This window comes from Paramormyrops kingsleyae, chromosome 9 (genome assembly GCF_048594095.1).
Source record: "Paramormyrops kingsleyae isolate MSU_618 chromosome 9, PKINGS_0.4, whole genome shotgun sequence".
NCBI classification, from domain to species: domain Eukaryota; kingdom Metazoa; phylum Chordata; class Actinopteri; order Osteoglossiformes; family Mormyridae; genus Paramormyrops; species Paramormyrops kingsleyae.
In genome coordinates, this window is record NC_132805.1 from 23,119,071 (window position 1) to 23,133,708 (window position 14,638).

At 46.4% G+C, this 14,638-nt stretch overlaps 1 long non-coding RNA gene across 1 annotated transcript; it reads right to left on the reverse strand.

The window, feature by feature from the left end:
• Positions 1 to 6,674: 6,674 nt before the first annotated feature.
• On the reverse strand, positions 6,675 to 8,255 carry LOC140592513 (uncharacterized). The gene is made up of 3 exons (XR_011992823.1): positions 7,676 to 8,255; positions 7,093 to 7,409; positions 6,675 to 6,956 (listed from the first exon to the last, which is right to left on the reverse strand). It is a non-coding gene; the product is annotated as an uncharacterized lncRNA (long non-coding RNA).
• Between the last annotated feature and the right edge of the window lie 6,383 nt (positions 8,256 to 14,638).

Here is a 14,638-nt window from a genome sequence, read left to right on the forward strand (position 1 = left end):
CAGGAAGACTATTCCATACTCTGACTACACGCTGTGTAAAGAAGTGCTTCCTTAAATCCAGTTTGAAATGTTCTCCCGCTAATTTCCACCTATGGCCACGAGTTCTTGTATTTGAACTAATGCTGAAGTAACTATTCAGTTGAACAGCATCCAAACCTGTTAGAATCTTATAGACCTGGATCATGTCCCCCCTCAGTCTCCTATGCTTGAGGCTGAACAGATTTAGCTCAACTAACCTTTCCTCGTATGACATTCCTCTAAGACCAGGAATCATTCTTGTGGCCCTACGCTGCACCTTTTCTAAGGCTGCAATGTCCTTTTTAAGATATGGTGACCAAACATGCACACAATATTCTAGGTAACGTCTCACCAAGGAATTGTATAATTGTTCTGATTGGTCTACGGTTATGTCCATACATGCTTATGCCACGTGTTGCCGATAGGGGGCGTATAGTTTGGGGAGATAATGGTTGCCGTTAAACTTTAATAGAATAAAAATACATTACATGTATTTATTAATGTGTTATTTTTAATTACGTTTTAAGGAATAATAAAACATACAGCAGGATGAACGTAAGCTAGCGCATACACGGTGTTAGATAACCGCGCCCCGGGACCGTATTTTAAAAGAAAAAGCACGTAAGCTCATTATATTTATTCGAAATGTTTAAAGAATTTAAAGAATACTCAGTATTTTAAGCACAAAATGACACAAGTCCCAATCTTTTAAAAAAGTAGAGGCATGCCCGAACGAAACACTGTCAAGAGAGCAAACACCGTATTTTAAGCACAAAACGGCACAAGTCCCATACTTTAACTTTTAAACAAGTAGAGCAGGGGTCCCCAAACTTTTTTCTGCAAGGGTCACATAATCTTTTCCTGCTTTAATGGGGGGCCAGGTTGGTTTATAGCAGAAAATTGCACGAGTGACTACTAGTATTATTGTGGAGATTTTATTATGATTTTAAAACATCAAGGCATGTCAGACTACTCCGAAATTTCATGAATTTCATGTAACCATGGCTTAATATCATGGAACTATGACATATTATCATAATACAATGACATAACACCAAGAAATCATGACATACTTTCTTGGAATCAAGACTTCTTAATATCATGAAATAATTACTTAATATCCCAACAGAATGTCTTCACATCACAAAATTATGACACATTTTCTCAAAATCAGGACATCTTGATACCATGAAATCACGACTTTCATGAAACCATGGCATTATATCATGAAACCATGATATAATGCCAGTACTATGAGTAATATGAGATCCCAGTACTGACCGGAGTTCAGCCGTGGGATAGAGCGCGCATCGCCCGGCACTGTCTCGGAAGTCATGTGTTGGTCTCCTGCCAGGACTGAAAGGGCTCCCCAGTCCATGTGTGAAGGTGGGTGATGATAGCACGTCCGAGTGTAAATAGCTTTGCAACTGCTTATGCTTTCCATTGATTGTTGCGAGTAAATTATCGCCGCTTGTGATAATAATTCGTAACTTTTTATGTTTCCTTGCTTCTTTTATGTATTATTGCCTCTTTTCTATATACACTCACCTAAAGGATCATTAGGAACACCTGTTCAATTTCTCATTAATGCAATTATCTAATCAACCAATCACATGGCAGTTGCTTCAATGCATTTAGGGGTGTGGTCCTGGTCAAGACAATCTCCTGAACTCCAAACTGAATGTCAGAATGGGAAAGAAAGGTGATTTAAGCAATTTTGAGCGTGGCATGGTTGTTGGTGCCAGACGGGCCGGTCTGAGTATTTCACAATCTGCTCAGTTACTGGGATTTTCACGCACAACCATTTCTAGGGTTTACAAAGAATGGTGTGCAAAGGGAAAAACATCCAGTATGCGGCAGTCCTGTGGGCGAAAATGCCTTGTTGATGCTAGAGGTCAGAGGAGAATGGGCCGACTGATTCAAGCTGATAGAAGAGCAACTTTGACTGAAATAAACACTCGTTATAACCGAGGTATGCAGCAAATCATTTTTGAAGCCACAACATGCACAACCTTGAGGTGTATGGGGTACAACAGCAGAAGACCCCACCGGGTACCACTCATCTCCACTACAAATAGGAAAAAGAGGCACGAGCTCACCAAATTTGCACGAGCTCACCAAAATTGGTTAGTTGAAGACTGGAAAAATGTTACCTGGTCTGATGAGTCTCGATTTCTGTTGAGACATTCAAATGGTAGAGTCAGAATTTGGCGTAAACAGAATGAGAACATGGATCCATCATGCCTTGTTACCACTGTGCAGGCTGGTGGTGGTGGTGTAATGGTGTGGGGGATGTTTTCTTGGCACACTTTAGGCCCCTTAGTGCCAATTGGGCATCGTTTAAATGCCACGGCCTACCTGAGCATTGTTTCTCACCATGTCCATCCCATGTTTTTAGAAATCATAGTCTGTCAGTTGATGAGGCTGTGATTAAAGAACTTGCTTGTGCTGTGTGTGTATCCAACCCTGTAGGAATGTGTTTTGGAAAGGATGGACCTTTAGCAACAGCCTTCAAAAGAAAAAAGTTCTATAAAGAAAATTTCAATGTCATTGAACCAGTTGAATACTTCTTGGACTACAATAAAAACAGAACATTTCAGTATATACCAATTTTACAATCTGTATAGCAGTTACTGAGCAAGGAGCACATTTTGGATCAGGTAATTGAGAGAAAAATTGTACAGGAGAGGACCTTTGTAGCAAGTTGTGCTTCTGATGGCCATCTGTTCAAGTCTTTTCAAGATGGATTGTTCTACAGTCAGAACAAGTTTTGGTCTGAAGAGGAGTTGAGAATCTCTTTAACTCTGTGTATCGATGACTTCGAAAACCCACTTGGTACCTCCCGCAAAAAGAACAAACTATGTGGAGTGTACTGGATATTAAGTAATCTCGCCCCTGGCTTTCATTCAGCACTTCATTCAGTATACTTGGCAGTACTTTGCAAGACAGATGATGTCAAGACCTTTGGATTTGAAAAGGATTTGATCTCCGTGTCTTAGAGGAACAAGGTGTGTATATATCTCATATTGGTGAGTTTGTAAAGGGCACGGTGCAGTGTGTTGTGGCTGACAATCTAGCTGCACATGGACTAGGTGGATTTGTTAAAAGTTTCTCTGGAGATTTTATATGCAGATTTTGTACAGCACAAAAACAACATGAGATCCAAACCCAGAATCTTTCATCTGGTGCTTTCAGCCTTCGCACAAAGGATGATCATGAAGAACATGTGAAGTGTGCAGAGGAAACCCAGGGATCGAATTTATCGACGGCATCGATGGCAAAAGCCGCCGTGCCTTAGCAATTTGCCGTGCTGCCCTGAATATTTACAAGTTCTTGCCGGCAGATACTTGCAGTGCCATCTTCCTCAGTTGCCTTTGTGCCCTATTGTGAATGTTTAGATCATAATAAAGTCAATAAACTTATGAAATCAAGAACAAGTTCTTCCGTCGCCATGTCCATGATATCTGGGTTGATAAGCGCATCCAATAATTTTACGTTAGCCACGCCTCCATGGTTAAATTATTCAGAGCGGCTATTCTAGCCGATGCTTACCTCCCTCCGAAACTAATAGCAACATGTTCATAGAATAGGGAGGGTGAGAAGGTTTAGAAGTTCTTTTGAAAGTGAGGCTGTATTGGTGGTATTTTTGGCACGTGAACAATCATCGATTTACATTGACAAATACATGTTAAGGACCTGTTATAAGGCCACAAAGTTCCAATTAAAATGCCTACCAAAGATCGGGTGAAAAAGAAAGCAGGCTGAAATGACGGCCGCTGCTTCTAAGACCCTGAAAATAACCAAATTTTTTAGGTAATTTCGCTGGTTATGCATGTCTTTCCCAATCATACCGCATCTATTGTTATGGAAATTATCTGTCATTACTTGACGTTGTAATAATTTATAATAGACTGTAATAATTCATAGAAGATTGAAATAATTGATACCAGATGTGCATTGAATTGAAGTGAAAACGGAGAAGGAGTTAGAGCATAAACTGTACTGTCCTGCAGCTGCTGTCACGGGACAGTTCGTAGTGGCTCGCGGAAGTGTTGCGGGACAGTTCGTAGTGGCTCGCGGCACTGGGCGGGACAGTTCGTAGTGGCTTGCGGCACTGAGCGGGACAGTTAGCGATTGGCTCGCGACAGTGTTTGAGTGGCTCGGGACAGTTGGCGAGTGTTAGTTGGTGTTAGTTAGTTGTTAGTTAGTTAGTTGGCTTGAATATGGTCACTCATGCATTATTTTGAAGTTCTGTTAGTCATGTTAGTGTCAATGTCTCAGTAAAAATAATGTTCATTAAATTAAAGTTTTTATCACTGACAATAGCTGGTTCTGTTTTTTTTTCATAAAACATTTCGTCATTACTGAGTAGGTGAATGAAGGCAACAGCATCTTTTTTTCAATAGCTAGTCTAACACTATTTCACAGGGTGCCAATGCATTTATTGCCCTTGAAAATGTCAGAATGCTAAATATTTCATGCGTCCGGCTATATACCTTTTTGCCTCAGTGCCCTGGACAGTAATTCTTGATTGCCTTGGTGCCCTCCGAACCTACGGGAAAATGCCTTAGTGTCCTCCTATATTTCAGGGGATAAAAGGCAAACATTTCTGTGCCCCCCGAACAAAGTAATTCTACCCCTGGAAACCTCTAGTCATTGCTTTGGGGTGAAGGGGTCAGAGGTGAACAAAGTACTCACATTCATTACTTAAGTGAAAGTACAGATACCACTGGTCAAATATTACTCCAATACAAGTGAAAGTCGTGCAGTCAAATTTTTACTTAAGTTAAAGTACTGAAGTACTTAAGTATTAAAAGTACATTTTCTTTCACCGCATTGTTGCATTATTGGCACAACCAGGGTGTCCGCGGGGTTTTAAAAAGTATTAAAAGGTAGTAAATCACATAAGCAAAAATTAAAGCCATTAAAAAGTATTAAAAGGTATTACACGCAAATTTACGAGGTATTAAATTTTAGATTTTTTTTAACTACAAATTGTCCATTTGTGTTTTAAAGTTTATCTGCTAAATTTCTCGCAAATTATTTTAAATGTGGATTAGCTCATTCCTTCATTAATAGATCTCTGTGATGCTGACGTCATATTCGGTGGTCGAGCGACGTCTTAAACAGTTTGCGCGCTGAAGTACATGTTGGCTGCTTACACTCAGAAAAAGTGCAAATTTGCACATAAGTGGTTAGAGGACCCAGCGTTTAAGGACTATGTAAGTAAATTAATGACAAAAGTCATTGATGAAAAAAAACACGTTGAATTACACTTATCGCATAAAAACGCATTGCATTAATGACGCTTTGAATTTTTGGGGACTGTAATTTAATATGTGCATACATTTAAACATTGAACATTTCAACTGAAAACATTTCAATCGTAATTTCATTGCTTAAATATTCAGTACAAAAATATTCGGCTTCCAAAATTCAGTTCCAAAAGATACGTATTTTAAAGTGCATGTTTATAATTCAACCACTTGAATTCAGTTCATTTAATTTCGCCTCAAAAATTTCAAAAGAACAAATTCAGTTGAAAATATTCCATGTGTTTTATTCGCATCTTTATTATTCAAGCGGTAACATTCAGTCCTCTTATTTCTGCTTTACAATATTCAGTCCCGTTATTTTCGCTGTTTCAAATACGCTGCTACAATTTCAGTGGTTTAAAATACGATCCGAAATTCAACCCTCTACATCCGGGACTAGCAGGATGAGCCATAGATTGCCGATAGAGTTCTCTTCAGGAACCGCGATCAAAATGGAGCAAGCGATCAGTACAAGTACTGATTGACTTGGCAGCAGATTTTTGTTGATTGTGTTATTTATGTTTCCTGTCATTTACTGGTCAATACGATAACTTATTGCAACCCCAACTAGTAGGTTTTTATGCAAGTAATTAGCTAGCTGCATTAATTATCACCAAACTTATCTTGCTAACATAAGATGCCTGCAGGCAACTACAAGGTTTACACACCAAGAGTTTAAATCAGCGTGATAAATTTATTATGACAGTCAGCGCTCTCTTTTCGCATATGCGATGCACAACTCATAAATCAGGAATGCATGGATGAAAGCAGTTAGTCAACTGGTGCAAATCGACAAACTCAAAAAGTCAAACAATTAAGGCACTTGCCATGAATAGCCTAGTGGATTAAGATATGGACTTGTGACTGAAGAAGTTAAATGCAAGATGTTTTCAAAATCACAGTCACTAAATTTATTCTGTTGACCCATGTTCCCTATTTAAATTCTGTTGTACAGGCCAAAATTGTGTAACATTATAAATCTTTAAATCAGCTTGAAACTTGTTTAAAAACGGTTGCAACTCAATGCCGTGTGGGTTTTAAAAAATATTGAGAAAGTATTAAAAAGTGTTAAATTTAACCTCTGGATTTCTGTATATACCCTGACAACACACACAATACCTAATGCCTCTGACTAGCTTGTAGAACCTCTAGAATAAGAAATTGGTAAAATGTTACAGAATGAAACACAACACAAGCTGACAAAGAAAGTAATTTATTTTTAACAAGTCAAAACAATCCCAGTGTGATCAAATTACTCAAATTTGTAAAAGTCCTTATTTAGCTTAAGCAGAAGCTGGTTCTCAAGGTTGCATGGGCTGATTGCTGCCAGTCTTGGCCTAAAGATCAATCCAGCTGTACTAAAAAGCCTCTCACGTGCTGCTGAGGCAGGCAGGGCTGTGTTTAGCTTAAGTGATAGATTACATACAGCAGGATAAGCGGTCAACATAGTTACACCTTCAGCTGCACATGTTAGGTATGCATCTAACTGTTTGGTTATCTTCTGTGTCTGTGTATGCTTGATATTAGAGAAGAAATCATCTTCATCAGAAGTAGTTAAGGAGTTGTCAGCAGACCGAACACCCTCATCATGGTCAGGAAGATGCTCCTTAATGCAACTGTGGCCTAAATCAGAAACAGTTATAGATTAATCATAATTTTTATGGAACATTGTCATTAAGCTGCAAGCTTATGCAACTACAATTTAGGTTTTGTCTTCCAAAGAGTAGGTGAAATTAGGAAATGATTGGATATTTCTTACCGAGTCTAAGGACCTCTTCATCACTGGTCCAGGAGGTTTTAAACTTCGGATGAAGAATGGCTGCTGCAACTAGTTCAGGATCAGAGATCATATCTCCAAACCGTTTCCTCAAACCATCTAGGAGGGCATCAACTAGCGTCTTGCAGAATCTCAGCGATGCTCTCATTTTGTCAAGTTTGGTCACAAGGGTCGTGATTATAGGGAGCAGCCATCCTATCTTAATGTTGGATTCTCCTTGCAATATATTTATTGCCTTTGTAACTGGGCTCATGGTGGTGGTGTATTCACCCAAAAAGGCTATGTCAGCTGGACTGTACCTAACACAAAAAAAAAAGACCAATCGTAAAAAAACAAATAATTTTTCCTCCAATGTACATAAAATAACTAATACATTAAAGCACCCTCACAAATTGGTAATTTCAGATCACACAGGAATTAGCTTTATAAAATCATTCTATAACTGTTCCTTGTTTTTTGCTACTTATTTGCATATAATGCACAAAAGGTGACCTGACCAGGTGATGAGGCAAGCATTTATGTAGGCAATAAGACAAATAGAAGATCCCGGACATTTGTTACTTACATAGGAATTTTGAGAGCAGTACAGACAGCTCTCATAGGCCCTTCTCCTTGATCTTTGAGGATTCTCACTATGCGCTCCACAGCCAAATAAAAGGAATTCCATCTTGTTGCATTTGGCTGTACCAGATGAAGCTTACAGTGCTTCTCAACGGTCTCTGCAGCAGTAGTAGACCTTGAACTCTTATTCCAGAGAGCCTGGGACTTAGAGAAGGCTGACCTTGAGAGTTTCTTGTAGGCCTCTGCCCTGTTTGCATTCTCGACATCCACTGTGGAAACCAAATTCAGCAAATGACAGGCGCACCGATGATGCTTTGGCAGTTAGTACTGAAGGCCATCATCTTCAGCCATAATTGCATCAACATCAACAAATTTCACTTCTGTCTCTTCATCATCAGAGCAATCATCTTCATCAGTTGCTTTTTCCTCAGTTGCCTCTTCAGCGGCGTCGTTGTTTTCTTCTAGTCCGAACTCACGAAAAGCTTTAATAAAATTTGAACCATTGTCAGTTGTGGTTCTGACTATTTTCTGAACAATTTCATACTCTGTGTGTATGTCATTCATTGCACCTGCCAAAGCATCAAATGTATGAGGACCCTTTAACCGCTTGCATGCAAGAGCAACAGAATGCCTCTCAAAACTGCATGGATCCAGCCAATGTACTGTTACACCGATGAAACTCCTCCTCCTCACAGTCCAGCAATCAGTTGTTGTGGCAATGTATGCAATCTCCCTTATTGCTTCTTTCACTTGTTCCTTCATGATTGTTGTGGCTGCATCAATCTTGTGCCGCACCGTAGATCGAGACATTACCACACACTTTGGCTGCAAATCCAGGACAAGGCTTTGGAATGAAGGCTATTCAACAAGAGAGAAGGGCTGGAGACCTTGAAATACGAAGCGGAGTACAGCGTTATCCACTGTTTTCTGAGAGATTTGTCTGGTTTCTTCAAGCTTCATTTGTTTGACATTTGAAGATGATGTCCCAGCTTCAGTTTTTTTCTTTTGCAGGCAGCCCTGGTTAGTTCACAGTATTTCTGCAACTGACATCCATGCTTCCTCTATAAAAGAATAATGTCACAGTTAATAATAATAATAAAAATAACATCTCAACACCTCCAAGGCAGCAGGACCAGGCTACACACTAAAGTCATGTGCTGATCAGCTAGCAGGGGTGCTACAAACATCTTTAATTTGCCTCTGCAGGAGGCTATAGTCCCCACATGCCTCAAAACCACTACCAGCGTCCCAGTGCCCAAAAAGCAAGCAGTCACATGGCTCAACGATTATCATCCTGTTGCTGTACCACTGATTGCTATGAAGTGCTTTGAGAGGGTTTTCATCACGCACATCAAGTCCAGCGTTCCCACTGATATGGACAGGGTGCTTATCTGGGAAACAGGTCAACAGAAGATGCAATTTCAGTCGCACTTCACACTACCCTGTCTCATCTGGAGCATCCCGACACATACGCCAGAATGTTATTTATTAACTTCAGCTCCACCTTTAACTCAGTCCCTCACAAACTGATTACCAAGCTCACCAACCTGGGGCTAACCACCACTCTCTGCTCATGAATTCTGAACTTTCTCACCAACAGACCACAAAATGTCAGGGTATGAAACTGCATATCACCCACTCTCACACTCAGCACAGGAGCACCACAGGGCTGTGTCCTCAGCCCAGCCCTTTAAACCCTATTCACATACGACTGCACACCCATCTGCACCTCCAACACCATAGTGAAATTTGCATATGACACCACGGCAGTGGGACTGATAACAGGAGACGATGAGACCCACTACAGGGAGGAGGTGCAACACCTACTACAGTGGTGCTCAGACAGCAATCTTGTCTTGAATGCATCCAAGACAAAGGACATTGTTATGGACTGTAGGAGAGCCAGGAAAACGACACTTTCCCCCCTCCACATAAGTGGAGAGGGTTAACGATATCAAATTCCTGGGGATCTACATCTCAAAGGACCTGAAATGGACTTTTAACACCTCTCACTTGGTGAAGAAAGCTCAACAGACTTTTCTTCTTAAGAACACTCAAAAAAGCCAGACTTCCCACTCAGCTCTTTGTTCATTTCTACAGGAGCACAATAGAGAGCATTCTCTGCTATGGTGCTACAGTGTAATACTCCAACTGCACGGCAGAGAACCGGAGAGACTTGGCCCAGACAGTTAAGAGGATCGTGGGTACCAAGCTGAGAGCTCCCAGTTCTGAACAATGTTTATGCTAGCCAACTATGTAGGAAGGCTAACAACATTATCAAGGACCCCACCCACCCAGGTTACAAACTGTTTGTCCCCCTCCCATTGGGCAAAAGATTCAGGACCATCAAGTCACGAACAAACAGACTGAGGAACAGCTTTTTCCTGAGAGCAGTGGCCTCCGTCACACCCCTTCCCACTACAGAACACTGACCATTAAGTCACATCCACACCTTTGTATTGTTGCTGATATGCACTTGGTCACTTTAATCACATTAACTTGTAAATACCTAAATCTGTAAATAACCCAGCACACTGTAGACTGCACTAGGGAATATATTTCTTATATTGTATTTTACCAATAGTTATATGAGGTTTATTTATACTTATACCATGTCTACGAGAATGTATGCTATATTAACGTGGTACATTAATGTATACCTCTTTGCTGCTGAGCCGTGAGCTACCAAACAATTTTCGTTGTATTTCTGAAGGAGTCTGTTTAAGATAGTGCTAACGTACAAGCAGAGTCATCAGTAGCCTAAGATAACAGCTAAAATTTTTCTCGTCGTCTCCCAGATAGCGAAATCAGATTGAAACATTGAACAGTCAGGAAGAAATATTGAATCTACGTTGATACGCGACGTTGAAACCAAATTGAAAGCGTTCGTGTCTTAAAATGGATGAGAGAGGGATATAGGGCTCTCGAAGGAACAAACAGGCACGCTTAGGTTCACTCAAATACACTTTAATAAGTAATACAAAATGATCTCGGAGTGATCCCGAGTGTTTACTTAATAAGTAATACAAAATGAGCCCGGAGTGCGCGCCTTTGGGGGGGGGTTCTGTCACACCCTGCTCCGTCCGCTCCTGATGTGTGCCACGCCCCCTCATTATCCACGTGTGCTTTCCCGATCGTGCCCAGCTGTTCCTTGTTAGTTTGGCTTGTCTGCTGTATTTAGTCCGCGTCTGAGTATGTTACCCCAGATCCGTCATTAATGTTTGTTGATGTTTACTGTCGTGTTTCCCCGGTCCTGCTTCCAGAATAAAACCTCGTTTGCCTGCATTCTCGGCTTTGCTCGCTTGCTTCCCAGCTCGCTCGCTCGCTCGCTCGATCACAACAGAATGACGGATCTCAACAGCGACTCACCGCAGCAAGCCGAAGACGAGCGGCTCGGCTTGCTGCAAGAGGTGGTCTATTGGCTAAACCTGCCAGAGGTCCGTGAGGACCCTGGACTCCGGGACCTAGCCAGCAGAAGCGGGACCCTCCTTCAAGAGATGACCCCGCTCACGAGCGCGCACGTCATAGCCGACGTGCGCGAACTTCTCCGTCAGCTTGGAGAGGGAGTGACGGAGAGGCGGCTCCAGCCGCTCGTTCTCTCCGGGGCAACCCCGTCGCAACCACCCAGACAACGCCGGAGAAAGAAGAGGTGCAAGGGGAAAGGAATGGAGGAGACCCCGACCGTCCTCCTGGGGGCCTGTTCATTACTCCCCGCCTGGGATGACACCGCCGCTGCACCGCCGGCAGCAACAGCTGCTGCTGCCGCCGCTCTGCCCGCGGCACCGCCTGCTGCAGCTGCCGCCTCTCTGCCCGCGGCGCCGCCTGCTGCAGCTTCTGCCGCTCTGCCAGCAGCACCTCCTGCTGCAGCTTCTGCCGCTCTGCCAGCGGCACCTCCTGCTGCAGCTACTGCCGTTTTGCCAGCGGCACCTGTCCTGCCTGACCCGCCTGTCCTGCCTGACCCGCCTGTCCTGCCTGCTGCAGCTTCGGCCGCTCTGTCCGCGGCACCGCTTGCTGCAGCTTCTGCCGCTCTGCCCGCGGCACCGCCTGCTGCTACTGCTGCCTCACTGCCCGTGGCGACGCCTGTCCAGCCGGACCCACCTGTCCAGCCTGTCCGGTCTGTCGTGCCTGTGGTCCCTGCAGCTGACGGCGTGCTCAAAGCGCCCTCCGGGGCGCCCCCTGCTGACCGCACGCCCGAAGAGGCCGCTCTGCCAGCGGCACCGCCTGCAGCTCCGGCCGTCGCCGCTCTGCCCGAGGTACCCGCTGGGGCGGCCCCTGCTGGTCGCTCGCCCGTCTCGCCTGACCTGCCCGTCCTGCCCTGCTCGCCTGACCTGCCCGTCCTGCCCTGCTCGCCTGACCAGCCCGTCCTGCCCTGCTCACCAGCAGCCACGCCCGCGGCTCCCCCTGCTGATGCTGCCGCGCTGCCTGCGGACCGCTTGCCGGCCCTGCCGGTCTAGCCCAGCTCGCCTGTCGGCACTGCAACCACGCCCTCGACTGCCATCGCCGCTCTACCTGCAGCTGCCGTCGCCGCTCTGCCTGCAGCACCGCCTGCAGCTGGCCGCTTGCCTGAGGTGCCCATGGCGGCGCCCCCTGCTGGCCGCGTGAGGGCGGCGCCCCCTGCTGGCCGCGTGAGGGCGGCGCCCCCTGCTGGCCGCGTGAGGGCGGCGCCCCCTGCTGGCCGCGTGAGGGCGGCGCCCCCTGTTGGCCGCGTGACGGCGGCGCCCCCTGCGGCGCCCCCTGCTGGTCGAACGCCCAAGGCTCCTGCTGAGGCGCCCCCTACTGGCCAAGTGACTGTGGCGCCCGCCGAGGCGGCCCCTACTGGCCAAGTGACTGAGGCACCCAAGGTGCCTGCAGAGGCGCTCCCTCCTGTTCTGCCTGTCCTGCCGGCGCCTGTTCTGCCTGTCTCGCCTGTCCTGCCGGCACCTGTTCTGCCTGTCTCGCCTGTCCTGCCGGCGCCTGTTCTGCCTGTCTCGCCTATTCTGCCGGCACCTGAACTGCCCGAGGTGGCCAGGGTTATGCCCCCTGCTGGCCGCGTGATGGTGGCGCCCGCAGAGGCTCCCCCTGCTGGCTGCACACCCGAGGTGCCCCCAGAGGCGCCCACCGCTGGCCACACGCCCAAGGTGCCTGCCGAGGCGCCCCCTGCTGGCCAAGGGATGGCGGCGCCCGCCGAGGCGCCCCCTGCTGGCCACACGCCCACGGCCCCGCCTGAGGCCGCCTCTCCAGTCCAGCCCGGCTCTCCCGTCACGTCTGCGGCTCTGGCTGCGCTGCCTGTTGCCTCATTGGAGGCCCTGACTCCTTTGCCCTTACCCCGGCAAGGCCGACACCCTCCGGGACCCCGCCTCTCAGTATCTCGTAGGGGCCGGGGACATAGGCGTCGGGCCTGGGTCCCGCCCGCCCTGCCCCCGGGCTCGCCCGTTCGACCCCTGGCAGTGGCTCGGTGGCTGCCTGCGGGTCCTGCGCCTCGGGGTCGGCGGTCGCCGCCAGTTCCCCCCCTGGTTCCTCGGTGCCGGTCCTCGGCCCTGCCTCCGGCTCCGTGTCGGCCGCCTCCGGGCCCCCCTGCTCCGGCTTGGCGTCGGACGGCGCCTTCGCCGGCTCCGGCTGCGCCTCCGCCTGCCGCGGCTTCCCCCTCCTGCCTGCCTGCACCGGTGTTCCCTCCTGCTCCCTCCATGTCCCCTCCGTCACTCCCTCGTCCCGTTCCCTTGGTCCCTGGGTGCTCCCCTTCGGCTCCCTCCTTCCTCTCGCCTGCGGCCCCTCCGGCCGCTGCCCGTCGCCCGCCTGGGTCCCTTGGGCTCCCCTGCTTCCTCCTCCCTTTCCCTCCGTCCCGCCTGTTTCTGCTCCTCGTCCCTCTGTGCCTCCTCCGTTCCCTTCTGGTCCCTTTGTCCGTCCTGTCTTTGCTCCTTGTCCCTCAGTGTCTCCTGTGTTCACTCCTTGCCCTGTTGTTCCTCCGTTGTCTGTTCCTTCTGTGTCTCCTTTCTCGGTCTGTCTGTCTGCCTTCCCGGTTCTTTGTCGTGTCCTGTCTTTCGTTTCGTCCTTGTTCTTGTTCTGTGTTTCGGTCTTGTTCCCTGTTCTTCGTTGATGGTTTTTGGTTTTGTCTTTCAGGTCCTGTTCCCCGGTCTCGTCTCGTCCGTCGCCTCCTCTCGGGCGTGCCCGGAGTGCGCGCCTTTGGGGGGGGGTTCTGTCACACCCTGCTCCGTCCGCTCCTGATGTGTGCCACGCCCCCTCATTATCCACGTGTGCTTTCCCGATCGTGCCCAGCTGTTCCTTGTTAGTTTGGCTTGTCTGCTGTATTTAGTCCGCGTCCGAGTATGTTACCCCAGATCCGTCATTAATGTTTGTTGATGTTTACTGTCGTGTTTCCCCGGTCCTGCTTCCAGCATAAAACCTTGTTTGTCTGCATTCTCGGCTTTGCTCGCTTGCTTCCCGGCTCGCTCGCTCGCTCGATCACAACACTTACATTATGTACGGCTGACGTTACGCGAATGAATACAAGACAGACATTCAGCTCATTAGACGTTTCCTTGTAATTTATGCACTAAAATAAATCAGTAATAATATGAATTAAAAAAAAAAAACTTATGAAAGAAAATAATGGTTGTATTTTTTAATCCAAGGAATCTTTAGCCTGCTAGCGACTGTTAGCACGTTAGAAAATTAATGTGCATCAAATCCTAGCAAATCAGCTAACTGTTAAAACAGCTTAATGAGTAAAGGAAAGATAAATAATGATATATAATTAATGATTTGGGTACTTACATTCGTGACGAAGCACAAAAAACTCACTCCAGTCAACCGCGAAATTAACCGCCTAAAAATGAAAATGGCGCCTGCTTCCACTGTAAAATCTTGCAAATCCGGTTAGGGATGTGCATGCGTAGTAGAAAAACAATCATTTTTAATCAACTTGATTATTTAAAACCAACATAAATTTTTTGTGTTTAAACCAACTTCCACAGAATTATGTTCAACTGTC